At 39.6% G+C, this 15,539-nt stretch overlaps 1 protein-coding gene across 1 annotated transcript in view; it reads left to right on the top strand.

Moving 5' to 3' along the window:
* Positions 1-15,539, top strand: part of ncoa2 (nuclear receptor coactivator 2) — a 109,114-nt gene that overhangs the window by 32,811 nt on the left and 60,764 nt on the right.

The following is a 15,539-nucleotide window of genomic DNA, read 5'->3' as shown; positions in this document are numbered from 1 at the left end:
ATTCGGCTACCACTATTCTACTGCATATGCAATAGTCTACTGCCACTGCTATACTTTTTGTATATTTCTATTTGTATATATAAATATAGGTAAATACAGGTTTTTTGTGTATATTCTTCTTTTTATATTGTATCACCCTTATTCTTGTGTGACTGCTACTGGCTGGTAAATTTCCTTCTTGATCAATAAAGTATCTATCTATCTGTCTATCTAATCTATCTAACTATACTCTGCTACCACTATTTTGCTGTACCTGCAAAAGTCACTGCCACTGCTTGACTTTACTCCACCTGCATCAGAAAAAATGTTCTCACATAGAAAACGCTGCGCTGACTTCCTGCCGAAGATTTGTGAAATTTTAGGCTCTGAAACATTTCCACCAGAAATTGTCAAAAAAGGCCTTTTCAAAAGAAAAAAAAAGCTGAAAATTTTGGCTGTGGAAATAGGGTTACAACAAATCTTTGTTTTTGGTTCAAGGAGTGAAATGAGTTGCTATCTTAACATCCTAACAAGCTTTAGCACCGTTAAATCACATCTTCTCACAACTAAAGCGCTGTGTTACAGTCGTATTTAGTATTAGTGCATTGCCAAGCAACAAAAGTGAAAGAGCACAGCACAGATTTAAACTGAAAGTAAACTGAGGAAGCTGTGAGGCATTGGAGGGTGGGAGAACGCTAGCTTCGCTGGCTAACTGTTTTTAGCAGCTGGTTAACTGTTTTTAGCAGCTGGCTAACTTGAAGCAGAGCTCTGTCGCTCACACAGCACGACAAGTTGATGTTACTGTAGATCAAACAAGACAAAAAAAGCACCGATTTCAGTTTAAACGTACCTAAAAGGGGGTGTTGTTTGTCTAGTCTGAGAGAATCACACTGCAGTTCATGCTTTTACACAGTGAGCATCAGATATATTGTGGTTCACCCCTCAAATACCATGATAGCTAGAACAGAGGAATCCAGTCGTCGCTAGCTGGTGTCTGAATACTGTGATATGCTCTGACATGGATGTGGTAGGAGTGATGGCAGTAACGCGGAGTGATCCATCACTGACGTTACGAGCCAGCTAATGTTTGACGTTTGTATTAAGCTGACGTTGTTGAGAAACTAAACAGTTTAGCACTGTTGTTGGCCACTTGTTTAGCATTTTTAACGGGATAGCTGAGCACTCGTCACCAGACAGCTAAAAATAATCGGTTTTCTTTCTTAAATTATGAATATTATAAAAATTGCGGCCGTGCTTTTCCAACTGGTAACAACAGCTCACCAGAAACTTTCTCCCACTGTCCCATGACAGATTTGTGAAATGTTCCACTGTTTGGCGAGTATTTGTCATGTTCTGACCATGAAGGATTAAAACAGCAATTAACCACTCAGGAGCAAAAATCAGCCTTCAAACTTGAAAGAATTAATGATTTGACATTTATTGAGATGTGTATCGATATCGACTGATGTAAATTTTTTTGTTGTGATGACATTTTTGGCCATATATCCCAGCCCAGCAAATCAATAGTGAAAAAAAACATTGGCCGTGTGGAACTATTTCACGGTTTCTGCAAGGAATGTTGAATGCAAAAATTCTAGTTACTGTTCATGTGCAGCATTAAGACACCCAAGAACTTCTCCACTACAGGTTTGATAGCACCTGAAAACACAACTCATTACACAGAATACAGCAAAACAGCAGAATCAGAAAGTCCCTGCGAGCACGGTGCTGCCATCTGTACACCCAGTTTATGAAATGGTAAAAACCTTCACAAACCACAGACAAAGAGCAAAGCATAACTGAAAATGGAATTCATCTTTGGGTTGGATGATCAACTGTTCTTTGCTGTCAGACGCTGGATCTCATGGCTCATTCTGTCTCTACATACTGTAATCATTCTAGTATGTTTATTTTATGTAAACTTTTTATGTATTGTCTGCTCAGTTTTGTCAGATTGAAAGCAGATTTTTATAAAAAACAAAAGTATATTTTCTTTATTACACTGCAAAAAGTGGTATCTTGGCAAGTGAAGATATCTTAAACGTACATAATATATCTAACATTTTTAAAGCTGATGTTTTTAAAGCTTGTTATAAGATTTTTCTTATTTTTAGATATTTTTTCTTAAGTCACTTTCAAGTAAAATCACTATATTGGTAGACAATTTTGCTTGTTTCTTAAAACAGATAATTTTACTTGATGAGATGACTAAAAATATAGTAAAAAATATCCAGAATAAAGAAAAATAATCTTAATATTCCTACACCTACTCTCAAAATGAGATGTTAGATATATCAACTAGATTTAAGACAATTTTACTCAATAAGATACCTTTTTTGCAGTGTACCTTATTTAGTTATGTTTAGTGTGTGTATTCAAAAGCATGAATAAAGCAGTTAAATATACATATACATACTGGGATCTCAATAAAAAAGTGCAGTGGCAGAAAAGTCTTTTCATTTTAATGATTATCATGACAATGAAACACAAGTGATAGCTTAGCATGGCCTCATTGTGAACTGATCTAAAGTCATCGGTTAATCATACTGCTGTACCTTTTAAGATGGGCTGGAAAATTCTAATAAGAAACCAAATTCCTGGGACGTGGGATGGGGGGCGGCGGTGCTGAGCTATGCAGTTGCTAAAACTTTAACGTAATTTGAACATAAAGACGTATGTCTGCTTCATTTAGAGTGGGTTTGACATATTTTTATGTTCTCTTCATATATTTTCAAAATCTGTAGCTGTGCACTGTTTAAGTTAGCTAAATTGCTTCCCTCTCCAACTGTTGGATGTGGAAAGAGAGAAAGTGTGAAAAGAGCTAGAGCTGTACACATTTAAATAGTTGGTTCTTCAAGGGTTCTTTAGTAAAGGCAATGGTTCTGTTTAGAACTGTGAGTTCTATATAGAACCATTTTGTGCTTAAATGAACCTTTTTGCAAATGGTTCTATATAGCACCAAAAAGCGTTCAAGCTTGACGGTGTGTATGCCAGTTCTGAGCACCAAAGCAGTCTAATATTGTTTTTAAACTTAAACAAAAAATTTACCTTGAATTAAAGATATTTCTCAGTATATAAAGTATGTATAAATTGCAAATTGCACATTAATTAGATACACATTAAGAGGCTTTACTCATAATTATAACTAAATTGTTAAGCTCCATATTTTGAAACCTTGTGAAAACCAAAAACAGTTTTGGAGAAAAAAAAAATAATCTAACATAATAATGTTGCATGTTTTGAGTATCTTGCATGTGACACAAATGTTTACTGCGCCACACATCAGTCATCTGATAGGTCGTCCCGAGCTCATTTGCGCACAGTTTGTCCAGAAAGAGTATGTATGTATATATTGTTGTCTCTTGCTCTGTTATTATACTTTATGACACATTCTGTTGATGTAAATTAGCAAAAAAAATCATTTGAAAAATGGAAAATAATTTTGCGTGATGTCACCCATATATGCAGCTTAAAATGCCAGTTCCCCCCAACTTAAAACACCTTCCCGCCTGCCAGCTTCAACTTCGTACCTCAAACCATGTGGAGTTGTTCACTAATCTCTAATAGACTTGACTGTGGTTTATGACACTGTGTGACACACTGTTAACTGTTAAGGACTAAAATACATAAGCATAGCATAAACAGTAGTAGCCTGAGCTGAACCCTGATTTTTCTCTGTCCTTTTGACCTTTTTTGTTGCTGAGCTTCTCCTTCAACATGACCAGTGTTTGTAAACTACTCTCCTGCTTTGTGCCGCACTGTGTGAATCAGTGAAGTTCTCTGGCTATCATGGTAATAATCCAGCGTGTTTTAGAAAGCCTGCGGGCGGCAGCAGGAAAAGACGCCCGTGCTGTGCAGAGAAATTAATGAAAGTGTGAGCTGACGTGGTTTTTGTGGGATGTCTGACGTCGTTTCCTGACAAGGTTCAGCTCAGAGAAAGAGGAACTTTTTTCTCTCTGTTTCTTGTTTACATCTCAAGGCTGTGTGCTTCTCTCAGACTCTTCTTTAGCCACATTGAGCATTTTCATACTTGCTTCTTGGTGGTAATTGTGTCCTGTGACAGTTGCCAACAACAGCAGAAAGCACCGAGTGCTTTTGTTTTGGGGGGTACACACCACCTGCTCTGCCTCTTTCTGCCTTTCTGCCATTGTGTCTGTCATGTGACTGAAGAGCAGGCTATTATCTTGGTCAAAAGGAGAGCGCTCTCTCTGAGTGGAGCGTCAGAAGCTGGAGGAATGTTCGAGCGCTGTTTGTGGGGGGGGCGGGGGTGGGGGGTGCAGGGCGGGAGTGGTGGGGGAGGTGCCGCTGTAGCCGCTCAGATGAGATTTGCATGGGTAGTTTGTCAGCCGTCATTAGCAGCAGATGAGGGAGAGGATAAAGCCTGTTTGCACACGGACTCTACAGCCTTTATGCTGCTATATGCTACAGCCTTTCTTTTACTGTGTTGTACTCTACAGCCTTTCTCTACTACATTCTACACCCTTTTGCTCTACTGTATTCTGCAGCCTTTATTAATACACTACTGCTTTAACTCTACTGTACTCTACAGCAGGGTTTGTCAACATGTGGTCTGCGGACCACCAGTAGGTCGCAAAGCACCCTGTAGTTGTCTGCGAGCCTGAACTCTGGGGAGACAGTGATTTGTGGTGGGCCGGTAATGTCACTTTAAGTCATAAAAAAACCATTGAAAAAACACGTTTCTCAGGGCGCTATCACACCTGCTTTGTTGGGTGCGGATCTATCAGACGTTTTGACATCTGTGACTACTCCACCCATATTAGGGTCTGCAACAGACAGCTGAACTGTGGTCAGGCAAAAAACACAGGTTGTGGTCTGCTTCAAAACGAACCCTGGCTGCTGTTGGGAAGCAGTCCATGATAAAACAAGCAAAGTCATCAACAGACCTTGCATTCGTCTTCTGGCAGCATGTCAGCGCTGTACTGTCACCGTAATCTGCCTGTTCTAATGTCTCACTCTTTACAGACCCTCATTTGATCTCGTTTCTGCACCACAACCTGCTGTAAAATAAAATAATAGTGAAGATATATGTTCATGGATCAGAACGTATTTTTGGCCGAGCATCAGTGACATGAGTGTTTGATCTTAAATTGATAAACCAATGACGAAGAAGCAGATATAAAGTAAGGTTTACTATTTTTGTTGATTGTGACTGTATTAATCCAAAAGCATGGTGAGTGGACTGTGGTTTATTTCAAATTCATCACAATACTCTCAAAACGAAAGAGAAATCTCGAGACCAAAGGCAGTGGAGTATTTTCAGTAAAAACGCAATGCACTGCAGCTCCAAATCACAGTTCACATCCACTTTGTACATTTCTATTCTTTTTGCTTATTTCTCCTTTGACATCTCTGCAAATATATTTTAACATAACTGCAAATTTTAGAACATGTGATTGAGCCAAAATGGACGATTTGATCTTTTTCAGGCCCTGATTTTCAGGTTTTCAGTGTCGGTAAGAGAAGAAAAAGGAAAATGTATTTAAAAAGTTAATTTTAGTTTTCCTGTGGGCCGCTATGCTTAGTATTTATAAACAGGTGGGCCTTGGGGTTGAAAAGGCTGAGAACACCTGCTCTACGGCCTTTACTCTAAAGTTGGGCTGGGCAATGTAACTGTGTGTCGTTATTGTGATAAATTAAGTAACAGTATGTCACAATATACTCTTCTAAGCTTATCGTCGATATCATCTGTAGTGAAAAACACTTCCCAACTGCATGTTTCATTACAAAGAGAGCATAATTAAATTTTTTTATTTGATGTTTTAATTAGGTTTAGTGCAGCGCAGTGTGTGAAATGATGAAAACGAAGCACTGGATTTGTAGTTTTTGATAGTATTTTTTTTAATGTAACAATACTTACTGTTCCAATCAGGAAAAATAAATATCGTGACGACTTATGTATCGTGAAATACGCAGTGGTATCCAGTCTTATCTGCAGAGGGCTGGTGTGGCTGCTCATTTCAAACAAGCTGAAGCACACCTGATTCAACTTGTTTAATCAGTTGGTCTCAGCCTTTAAACAGCTGATCATGTGAGCTCCTGCTGTGTTGGAATGAAAGCCTGCAGCCACACACCTTTGCGGATAAGGTTGGACACCCTTACTCTACAGGCTTTACTCTGCTATACCATACAACCTTTATTATACTCTACAACCCTTACTTACTGTAATCTACAGCCTTTACTATATTGTATTATACAACCTTTATAATACTCTACTGCCTTTACTGTACTATACTCTACAGCTTTTACTCTACTGCATTCTGCAGCCTTTAATATACTCTACAGCCTTTACTCTACTGCAACGGTTCCCAATCTTTACAGTCCTGTACTCCTTCAGACATTAAACCTCCTGCTGCGTACCCCAGCTCACTCCTGACACATGCACATATTGCCATGATGCATATGTTAGACATTTAGCCTTATAAAATTAGTTCCCCTTAAATGATCAAACATTTTTATGACGTGGTGACACTTTACACCAGATACACTGAATAAAAATGTTCAAGTGCACAGTGGTCTATATGAGGACACGTTATGCATGTGTGAGAGTCTGCAGCTGTAAAACGAACAGTGAGTAACTAAATGTTCAGTAACGTGCCACAAATCACATTCAGCACAGTAACGTTTTGACAGCCCTACAGCTCGAACCAACTCAGGAAACACAGTCAAAATGCTAACGTGCTAAAGTGCTAATGATGGCAGCTACGAGCCAATACGTTTCTACATCTGCAAAGTAAACCATGTATGTGAAAGGAGAGAATGCAGGCCTTAACAACAGTTAGTAAATAATGTTCACTTCATTCATGCCAGTAGCAATGCAGATGGAAACGCACACCATGCAGAAGGAACTGGAGTGAAACCCCTTCTTCCAATACAGCCTTTTGTACAAGTAACAGCAAAATATCTGTTACAGCACAGGTTTGTCGTGTGCTACGTTTTATAAATATCCCACTTATTCATGATTCGTGCATATACACCAGTGCAGCGGTATACAGAAATCTGTCATTGGCTTTAGATTAAGCTCAATATTCAAATATCAGCTCGTAGCACTTTCAGTGAGGATTTCTTGTTCAGGAGTTGGTGAGTGGAGTTTGTGGTGAGTTTGTGTTGTCTGTATCAAGGAAGTATCTGTGTAATTGTGCAGCCAGCTGATGGAATGAAATGAAGATTAAATTAAGTGTAAACATCAAATATCCAACATTTTTCCGTGCCCCCAATGTCATTTGGTACCACAGTTTGGGAACCCCTGCTCTACTGTACTCTACAGCCTTTACTCAAAAACATTTACTGTAGTATGCTTTTCTGACTCTTCTCTGCAGCCTTTTCTCTGCTGCCTCGGCTATATTCTGCCTCCTTTACTCTGCTGCACCTGCTGTACTCTGCTGCTACACTACTGCCTAAAATAGAATACAAATTCTATACTTGCACTTAGAGCTTAGTGATATGGCATAAATGCAAGATCGCAATAAATTTTCCTAATAATAACTCACAATTTCTCCTTGTATCTGCAAAGTGGCGCACTCTAAAAACTATTAATCCAGTGATGCAGCCTCTACCTGACTCCTCCGCCCATATTCTACTGTTTTTAATGTACCATATCCTACTTTGTCTAAAACTATACTCTTCTGCCTCTGCTCTCTCTGCTCTACTACCCCTTTACTAGTCTGCTGCTTTACTTCACTGACACTATTCTCCAGCCACTGATCTACTGCATCTACTGTACTTCACAGCCTCTACTGCCTCTTTGCCCTCTGCTAGTTTCTAACACCTCTACTCTACTGCCACTATACTTTCTCCTCTGCTGCCTCACCTCTGGTCATAGGGTCTTGGATGTATCTGATAATCTTTTTTGAAGCTGTATGTTTATGTTTAAGTCTCTCCCTATCTTTGGTTCAACACTTCCAGTGTGCTGTCTATATCTATGTGCCTTTAACTGCTTGTTATTACTATTCATAAACATTGCAGGTTTGATGCTACTCTCTTCTCCACTGTCATATCATGTTTGTTCCTCTGTCTGTCCAGCCATCTGTTTAGCTGTCTAACTAGCTAAATAGTTAGATAGTTGTCTGTTCAGCTAACCGTCTAGTTAGATAGTTCTCTGGCTAGCTCTCTGGCTATCTAGCTATTTAGCTAGTGATTTTGTTAGTTAGCAAGATATCAGTCTAGCTGTTTATCTAGCCATCTAACTGGTTAGCCAGCTATCTGGTTAACTGTCTGACTGTCAACCTGTCTAGCTGGTTAGCTAGCCATCTAGCCATTTAGCCAGCTATCTGGCTAGCAGTTTGACTAGCTAGACAGGTAGACGGTCAGCCAGCTAGATAGCAGGCTAGATAGATAGATAGCTGGCTTGATTGATAGTTAGACAGGCAGATAAGCAGCTAAATAGTTAGATAGCTATGCATGCAGCTAGACACGTAGCTGTATGGTTATAGTAATGGAGGTACTTCTCAGAGCTGTAAAATGTGCTTGTCTGATAGCTATATCTTAGATTGGTGTGAGCTTTACAGTTTTTTGGCGATCTGTCTATGTCTTCAGGTTAAGAGCTCACCATAAAATAGCTTATTGATTTTTCTCACTGCCTGGCCTTGTGTAACCCGTGCTGGAGCTTTAACTTCCCTACTAAAGTCCACTTGTTGCTCTGTGTGGTCTAAAGAGATTTAAAGCTGTAAATCAGCGACAGGTGACCATATCGTAAACCACTCTAGGCTTCCTTCACTAGTGTTGGCATCCTAATGGCAGGTGAACAGAAGTAGCAGAACAGAAATTGTTGCATTATTTTATAGAAGTTTAGTGTTTTGATGCTTTTTAATAAATTAGATTTGTTGTTGAACAAACCTAAAAAAGGTCTGTATAAGGCATCTAATAAACGTTGTTTAAACAAGCAGACATATCATTGTTCCATGGATGCAAGTGTGTAATGCTTTATGTACAACCCAAGACATTGCTCAGTTTTCTAACTCTAAACTTGCTCGCTAGGTTTGTAAGTGGAGGCCTATTGATTAGCATTGATTAGGTGTTGAACGCTCTCCCATATCACCCTTTAGACTGTGATTCGCTCTGCACAACTACACTCACAGACCGACAGGCAAAGAAACATTTTTCTTTTTCTTATATCCTCTTCTTGTTCTTGGCTCTTCTGTCCTTCTCGACCTCTCCCGCTTTTCTCTCTTTGTTTCTCTTTCGTTTCTGCTGCTTCCTCTGTCTGTAATGTACTTTTGCTTATGACTCACTCTCAAAACTCTGCTGTTTTTACTTTAGTTGTAAAAACTAAGTTGTTCTTACTTTAAACTCTAAAAATATTTTGCTAAACACTCAATTTACATTAGAGTTTGCTTTATACATAAATTGATCATGTTGTTCACGGTAAAACTGATATCATCAGTGATTACTGTGAGTTCTGTGAAGTCTCGGCCAATACAGTCTCTCAGAATTAGCTGCTGACGCCGCTAGCACACCTCCTTCTGTGGTGTGAAAGTCCAGCGGTGTCACTAAACATATCTGCAGTTTCCTTCTCTTCTGATCAGCTCCACTTGACCCTCGGCCGCTCTGCTGCTCAGGAGAGGCTAAAATTGAGCCACTAATTGAGCTGCTGATGGAAAACAGGTTTTCTTCATTGATTTTATCAGCCAAGTCTGAGGCACGTGTCGACCACATGTTGCTTGTTGTTGCTCAGATGTTGCTGTTTGAGGTCACGAAAAGGAGCAGAAAGCTGGAGTCCACTGTGTGCAGAATATACGCATGCACTGTATGTCCAAAAGTATCCAGACAGTCCTTGTGATGACTGAATATGGTTACTTCATGGTCACCCATTGTTTCTAATCTCCATGGAAAAGCATTGATATGAATGGGACACTCTGGTGCAGCTGCACATGAGCCTAAAGGTCACCATGCCCAATACCAAGCGTGGGCTAGAGGGGTATAAAGCCTCCCAGCACTGGGCTGTGGAGCAGTGCAGCTGTGTTCTCTGGAGTGCTTGAGTTTCATCCAGTACCACAAGTTATGTATTTTGTGAACTATTTTCAATATCTGCTGTGTACAATATATAAACAGTTAATTAATGTTTAATTCACTGAAACTGAGCCTTAAATAAACTAAATAAAATTGTTTTTCTCATTTTGACATCTCTGACAGTATCCATACACAAAATCCTGGTGGTGTGGGTTCATTTGTGGGTTCTGTCTCTTTTAGTGATGCACAAAAAACTATTTTGAGTACTAATGCCGTCCCCTTGTGGTATCACTATTGGGGCAAATGTGAACTCTTGCGTCCCAGTAAAGTACTGTTCGAAGGACGGAAAGCCTGAATGTTGCCAGTAAATGGTCATGTATCTGGTTTTGAGTGAGAAAGCAGAATGCTTGGTTGAGGACACTTTACTAAATGCCTTTAAGTCACTTCAGTGTTTTTGAAACACTCAAAGAAGATGAATTTTTATTTTGGCCAAAAATTGGTCAAAAGTGACAGTTTTGGTTTTAGCTGTAAGAGGGGAAAAAAGGGTGAAGGTTCTGACCAAATAACCCAAAATTAAATTGATCTTCAACAATGATGAAAAAAAATCGCATTTGTTTTCCCTCAGTGTCCTGCAATGCTCAGTGTAGACATGCCCATCTGAATTCTTGTGGACAAAATACATCCTGTATATTTCACATAACACTAAACTTAAAAAATACATGCTACTTCTGTGTTATCACAGTTTTTCACAGTAATAGGCATTAATACCTTTTACAAGAATTATATAGATTTTATTTCTGTATTTTAATTTGTGCTTGCAACTTTTATAGCACCAGCACTACCTGCTCAAAATGTTTACAACCAGCCCTGTCACTAATGCTCCTCTGGCTGAATACAATCAAATCTGCACAGCAATGTTCTAACATCTCATGAAAAGCCTTCTCAGAAGAGTATAGGCTGTTTCTGAAGAGTATAGGTGGGGCAAACTCCCTATTAATATGCTTGATTTCAGATGAAATGCTGGAACCTACAAACTTGCATGCATAGTGTATGTGTACATGTACTGTATGGGTTCAAACCGTTGGGGTCAGGCTGGGACATTGTTCGGTGTCACTGTTGCAGGGTTTCTGCAAGGCCAGTCATTAAATAAACCCTTCAAAGACCCTTGGACTTTGCTCATGCTGATCTGCACAGTGCTGGTAGTGTAGAGATGTGCTCTGGTGCCCTGTAAGCACAGGGTGTCTCCACACTCTAATCCCTGCAGGCCCTTCAGGCCACAAGATTACAGGCCTGCCTCGAGCAGCAGTGGTGGGAGCTTTGTCTGTGTCAGCTCCAGAGAAATGACCGACTGTTTTCTTCCTTCATCCCTCACTCCTCTCACCCTCCTCCACTCTTCTGAAGGAGCAGCTGTTCACTTTGGTCACTGAGAGAACATTTGTCTTAACAAACTTCAACTATCACAGCTTCTGTAACCAGGGGCATGATGTAAGGGTGGAATGAGAAGTGACTTTGTCCTCCTAATATATAACTAAAATATGTAAATAATGAAAGAAATCCACATCTTAACATTCTTAAAGTTTCTCTAATGGGCGCAGAAAGACCTTTTAGAAAGGTGTTGATGGGTGATGTTTGACACCTTTAGAAGGCGGTGGTGAATGTTTGTTTGCTTGAGCTCAAGGTGTTTGTCTTCATTTGGAAATTCTCTCATGTCTTTGCTAACTTTATTGAGAAACCATGAGAATTACAGAATTACTATTTAGTGAGTTCTACCAGAAACTAGAATGATGTGTTGATGTTTCTGTTGATATTTGGTTTTGAAGGGTTTGATTTTGGAAAGGAATCTTGAATAGTCTATGGTGGATGTTGGAAAGGGTCTAGTCCAGGGGTGCACAACTCCGGTCCTGGAGGGCCAGTGTCCAGCAGAGTTTGGTGATTTACCTGCTCCAACATACCTGATTACATTTATCTGTTAAGTGCCAGGTTAAGTGGGTGTGTTTAAGTAAAGAAACTACCTAACTGTGCTGGACACTGGACCTCCAGGACTGGAGTTGTGCACCCCTGGTCTAGTCTAATCTATGGTGAATGTTTGAAAGGATCTTGATTAGTCTACGGTGGATGTTGAATAGGGTCTTGGTTTAGTCTGTGGTGAATGTTGTAAAGAGTCTAGACTCGTCTGCGGTGAATGTTGAAAAGGGTCTAGACTAGTCTGCAGTGGATGTTGGAAAGGGTCTAGACTAGTCTGCAGTGGATGTTGGAAAGGGTCTTGATTAGTCTGCGGTGGACGTTGGAAAGGGTCTAGACTAGTCTGCGGTGGATGTTGGAAAGGGTCTAGACTAGTCTGCAGCGGACGTTGGAAAGGGTCCTGATTAGTCTGCGGTGGACACCGGAAAGGGTCTAGACTAGTCTGCGGTGAATGTTGGAAAGGGTCTAGAATAGTCTGTGGTGAATATTGTAATGATTCTAGATTAGTCTACGGTTGCTGTTGGCACGGGTCTAGATTAGTGTGGGGATGAAGCTGTTAGAGTCTGGTGGTAGTGGAGCTCAACCCCGATGAGATGTTCTAAACCTCCTTCTCTTTCTGCTGGTTAACCTCATGCTGCGCTGCATTGCTGTGTTGTGCGCTAGCATTTAGCGTTCAAACTTGTGCACTCTTTCAGAGGCTCGGGGCTGTGCATAAATCTGTAATGCATCTTATAATTTCCTAGCACTCTGTAACTGCATAAAACAAGCTGGCAGGAAATTACTGGTCACTTGACTTTGGCAAAGGGAAGTGAAAGTTGCCAGAAAAAGTGGAAAAAAAGAGATTTAAACTCAAGACCGAAATAGATAGCGCTGCAAGAATATACAACTCATTTCTACATTCACCTCTGTGCTGTCAGTTTACACTAGCTCATTCTGCTCAGAGACTGAATGACTGGGAAATGTTTGTCCTAACAGTCTTCGTTATGGGGGTAACCTAAGGGGAAATGCGCATTTAGATCCAGCGTAGATGTAAATATCCTTGAATTTACTCTGACATTTTGCATTTCAAGCCCAATGTGCTGGAGTACAGAGCCAAAACACATAAAACTGTCACTGCCCAGTTACCTATGGACTGTACTTATGTGGAACATTTCTTTAAAGGGATGTTCTGGCCAAAATTAAAGATTTAACCATCTCTACATCTGTTGTAAACATACCTGGTCTTGTCTTACAGCAGTGCTACAGTAGACTTTAGATTGAGACTGTCCAGTTTTAGACTGACTAAAACCTTCTTTTCATGTATCTGGAAAGCTCCAACTGCTTTGGGGTGGATATTGGGCAGCTGTTTTGATGTAGGTATGTATGTATTTATTTTTGTCAGCTGGCTATAACAGAAGTAAAGCAGATAGCCAATGTTACTGCTTGGAAGCTGAATATCTGCAGCTGTTTAACTGTATTAGTCTTACTAGTAATAGTTCTCAGACCAAAGTACAGCTGGTTGGCTAGATATCTTACCTCAGTTTGGCTCCTTTTCTCTGAAAGGGTAAGAACTCATTTTTGGTGATCATTTGTGCTGAATAAAGATAGAATCACTGTTTATTCTTTAATGAATGATGTTAATGAGTTACACTAATACAAGGTTGGGTGTATTAGGTTGCATTTATTAGCCTGTAGCTCAGTGACTAGGCCTGTAGTCAGGTTTGGGTGACACCACAGGGATTCCCAGTGGCTGTATGTTGTGTTTTCATAATGCATTCTGGCTATTGTAGTAAGAAAAATGAACGAAAACAATAAAAACAATACAAAATTATGGATTCAATCAAAACTATTCGCCTGAGTAGTATAATACTGCAATAAAGAATACTGTTTTATGTAATACGTAAACACTGTAAAAGTGTCACAATGTACTGTTCATACAGTCGATATTTGGGAACTATACTGCAGCCATGACTCCTTTTGGAATATATGGTTTTGTATTTGTAATGTCACAAAAAAACAAGAGTTTACAGCGTTTGCAGACTTCCTAGTTTATGTTTTCCAGTGAAGAAGTTTGGGATCTTTTATTATTATTTTATTATTCTTTTTAGTCTGTTTTATTGTTTCACTTTAGTTGTTTTTGTCATTTGGCCTTTTTTAAAACTCTACTCAATGTTATCCATAGATTACTTGGTTGCTAATATTGGCAGTGCTTATCAGCTGGTCTCTGTGCTTTATGATGTTTAGAGTTTTAGTTCTCACTCTGAAGCTCTGTACCTGCATGTTTTTGGTGTGAAGTATTTGCCTCCTGATTGGTCCCAGACTGTCAGTCTCCTGCTCCGCCAACCCGTCTCCCACGGCGACACCCAAACCCGGACAAGGACTCTAAGAGCTGAACCTGAGCGTTAAAGTCAAATGAAAGTGTGAATGTGTGGACACAGGTCAGACTAAAGAGATGTGCTTCCTCTGAGACTCATGAAGCTCTAAAACTGCTGCCGGCGCAACGTCATTAGAGCTCAGAACTCGCAATCTCATGATGATAGGACCAACTTTTAGACAGTAAGCATGACGTAAACAGGGTACATGGTAGCGAGGAGCACTTCCACTCGCTAAGATCTTTTGGGCTGAGACTAGAGGGCGCTTTTGAGCGAGTCCAGAATGAATAGATGCTAGTTAGATGGCTAACACTAATGCTGTTGTTATTTATTGTAGCAGAACAAGTGTTGTTGATCATATATTCACACTCAACAGAGAAAAATATAAACTTTGATTCCACACACAATTCTGTGTAATTGTAGTCATTCATGCAAGTGCAAAATAGTGCAGAATATCGTTTCATAGCAGTTAATAAGTTATGCAAACAAACAAGCAAGTAAATTAGCCAAATTAGACAATTAACAGTGGCATAAAATAACCAAAAACTGAAAATGAAGGAGCACCAGAACCGTAGGCTCTGTTGGCTCCCCTCTGTTGGTCAGTTTTTGTTTATGAATGTGCAGTGAAAGAACAGCCTTACAAGGTGGATAGCTATTGCATGTTCATGATTATGTGGCAAAAAGTAACTTCATAAAATCTTGTTAATTTTAAATTTAATTAATTTTTGTTAATCATCAGCCTGGAAAAATCAGCTTAAAAATAGGATTTAATCTTCAACACGGACCATAACAGCTTTAGTACTTACAGTCTGGCTAATATCACCAGCTACTACATTAGGAACGTTTAGTTTGTCAGACTGTGAGTATTTGGAAATGCACACAATTATTGAGTATTTTCTTCACCAGATCACTGAGAACTTTGTTGTGTTTTCTTAAATAGCTCTCTAATAATGCTCCGGATTAGTACAAAATCCTGTTGAGTGCGGTGCTAATGGCTTTATGCACTCGCAAGAGTTGCTGTTGTAACTGAGTGCCGATTTATTATATATGGCCTCAGTCTTATAGTTTAAAATGAAGGGAAATCGCTGTAGTATCCTCAGGATAGAAGAACAGTGTTTGCTGACTCTGATGAGTGGACATGTCAACTAAGTTGCTTAAAAAAAAAGAAAAAAGTCTGAAAAATAACCAGAAACCTAGATTTGAACCCCTCTGACCCGGCCTTGACCAAAATTATACATTGTTAGTTTTACAGAGCTAATATTTAATGTGATGGGTCTGGCT

This window comes from Colossoma macropomum, unplaced genomic scaffold (genome assembly GCF_904425465.1).
Source record: "Colossoma macropomum unplaced genomic scaffold, Colossoma_macropomum, whole genome shotgun sequence".
Lineage (NCBI taxonomy): Eukaryota > Metazoa > Chordata > Actinopteri > Characiformes > Serrasalmidae > Colossoma > Colossoma macropomum.
Note: the sequence above shows the minus strand (reverse complement) of the source record. Positions and strands in the feature narration are given on the sequence as shown.